This window comes from Arachis duranensis, chromosome 6, assembly GCF_000817695.3.
Source record: "Arachis duranensis cultivar V14167 chromosome 6, aradu.V14167.gnm2.J7QH, whole genome shotgun sequence".
Classification (NCBI taxonomy): domain Eukaryota; kingdom Viridiplantae; phylum Streptophyta; class Magnoliopsida; order Fabales; family Fabaceae; genus Arachis; species Arachis duranensis.
Window position 1 is genome coordinate 3,191,247 of NC_029777.3, and position 516 is coordinate 3,191,762.

The window sequence follows — 516 nt, forward strand, 5'->3', positions numbered from 1 at the left end:
TAATAATGGAGGAAGTGAAGTGTATGGTGGCAGATGAAGACATTGAATTAGAAATGCAATAAAAAGGGGAGAGTGTGTTTTCAGTTGGGTAGGTTTCGTTTTTATAATGCCTTCAATAACTTCTACCTTACTTCTTCATACTACAAACTTGGGAGTCAGCCAGCTATTCAAATAATTAATTAAAAGCTTTCTTTCTTTGTTTCAATGTTTGTGCAAATTAAATGAATAATAATAATAATAATAATAATAATCTCGAACATAACAACATGACTGCAGGCACATATATACATTATATATATAGATGAAGACTAGTTTGATGAAACGATGATGATGATATGAAAACATTTAATATTACAAGCAATGAATGAAATGCAAGCAATGATGATATGATATTGATATGATACTGAAGAGTCTCATCTCTCTGAGCATCCCCTTAATTAACCTTCACCCACCACCTTCTCCTCACCATTAATACAGAGAGAGAAGAGTTCCTTCCTTCCTTCCTTCCTTTCCCTA